We start from the raw sequence: 2,626 nt of genomic DNA, 5'->3' as shown, positions 1-2,626 counted from the left end.
ATCCCATCACCACACTATCCTATCATCACCACCATCCCCTTGTCATCACCATCCCATCACCACACTATCCTATCATCACCACCATCCCCTTGTCATCACCATCCCAACACCACACTATCCTATCATCCCCGCCATCCCCTTGTCATCACCATCCCATCACCACACTATCTTATCATCCCCAACATCCCCTTGTCATCACCATCCCATCACCACACTATCCTATCATCACCACTATCCCCTTGTCATCACCATCCCATCACCACACTATCCTATCATCCCCGCCATCCCCTTGTCATCACCATCCCAACACCACACTATCCTATCATCCCCACCATCCCCTTGTCATCACCATCCCAACACCACACTATCCTATCATCCCCGCCATCCCCTTGTCATCACCATCCCAACACCACACTATCCTATCATCCCCGCTATCCCCTTGTCATCACCATCCCAACACCACACTATCCTATCATCCCCACCATCCCCTTGTCATCACCATCCCATCACCACACTATCCTATCATCCCCGCCATCCCCTTGTCATCACCATCCCAACACCACACTATCCTATCATCCCCGCCATCCCCTTGTCATCACCATCCCAACACCACACTATCCTATCATCCCCGCCATCCCCTTGTCATCACCATCCCATCACCACACTATCCTATCATCACCACCATCCCCTTGTCATCACCATCCCATCACCACACTATCCTATCATCACCACCATCCCCTTGTCATCACCATCCCAACACCACACTATCCTATCATCCCCGCCATCCCCTTGTCATCACCATCCCATCACCACACTATCCTATCATCCCCGCCATCCCCTTGTCATCACCATCCCAGCACCACACTATCCTAGCGCGATCGATCACCACTAATACCCCCTTGTCATCAACCACACTATCCGATCATCCTTGCCCCACCTTCCCCTTGTCATCACCATCCCATCCACGCACACTATCGCTATCATCCCCGCCATCCCCCCTGTGTCAGTCACCATCCCATCACCACAACGTTCCTATCAAGTCCCCCGCATCCCCTTGTCATCACCATCCCAACAACCTCACCGCTCCGATCCTATCATCACCACTATCCCCTTGTCATCACCACACTATCCTATCATCCCCGCTATCCCCTTGTCATCACCATCCCATCACCACACTATCCTATCATCACCACCATCCCCTTGTCATCACCATCCCATCACCACACTATCCTATCATCCCCGCCATCCCTTTGTCATCACCATCCCATCACCACACTATCCTATCATCACCACCATCCCCTTGTCATCACCATCCCATCACCACACTAATGCGCTATCAATCCCGCCATCCCTTTGGTCATCACACTCATCCCCATCACAAAACACACTAATCCTATCATCACCACTATCCCCTTGTCATCACCATCCCATCACCACACTATCCTATCATCCCCGCCATCCCCTTGTCATCACCATCCCAACACCACACTATCCTATCATCCCCACCATCCCCTTGTCATCACCATCCCATCACCACACTATCCTATCATCCCCACCATCCCCTTGTCATCACCATCCCATCACCACACTATCCTATCATCCCCGCCATCCCCTTGTCATCACCATCCCATCACCACACTATCCTATCATCACCACCATCCCCTTGTCATCACCATCCCAACACCACACTATCCTATCATCACCACTATCCCCTTGTCATCACCATCCCATCACCACACTATCCTATCATCCCCGCCATCCCCTTGTCATCACCATCCCAACACCACACTATCCTATCATCACCACCATCCCCTTGTCATCACCATCCCATCACCACACTATCCTATCATCCCCGCCATCCCCTTGTCATCACCATCCCATCACCACACTATCCTATCATCACCACTATCCCCTTGTCATCACCATCCCAACACCACACTATCCTATCATCCCCGCCATCCCCTTGTCATCACCATCCCATCACCACACTATCCTATCATCCCCGCCATCCCCTTGTCATCACCATCCCATCACCACACTATCCTATCATCACCACTATCCCCTTGTCATCACCATCCCAACACCACACTATCCTATCATCCCCGCCATCCCCTTGTCATCACCATCCCATCACCACACTATCCTATCATCCCCGCCATCCCCTTGTCATCACCATCCCATCACCACACTATCCTATCATCACCGCTATCCCATTACCACACGCTGCAACCATCCTCACCATTCTACCATCCACATAATCCTATCACCACCATCCTATCACCACATAATCCTATCACCACCATCCTATCACCACATAATCCTATCACCACCATCCTATCACTACATAATCCTATCACCACCATTCATTAACATCTCTGGGTATTATTAACAAAGAATCCAGTGGCGTCATTCATACTATCCTTGAGTGTTTAATTAGCGTAAACATTCATAGTGATATATCCGTGAACATGAAACTCTCTCTCTCTCTCTCTCTCTCTCTCTCTCTCTCTCTCTCTCTCTCTCTCTCTCTCTCTCTCTCTCTTTCTTTCTCTCTCGATCCCTCTCTTCTTCTTCTCTCTCTCTCTCTTCTTCTCTCGGACTCTCCTCTCTCAGCTCTCTCTCTCGC

The sequence above is a fragment of the Penaeus japonicus genome, unplaced genomic scaffold (assembly GCF_977035675.1).
Source record: "Penaeus japonicus unplaced genomic scaffold, GWHDUDI00000001_assembly GWHDUDI00000005, whole genome shotgun sequence".
Classification (NCBI taxonomy): Eukaryota; Metazoa; Arthropoda; class Malacostraca; order Decapoda; family Penaeidae; genus Penaeus; species Penaeus japonicus.
Note: the sequence above shows the minus strand (reverse complement) of the source record.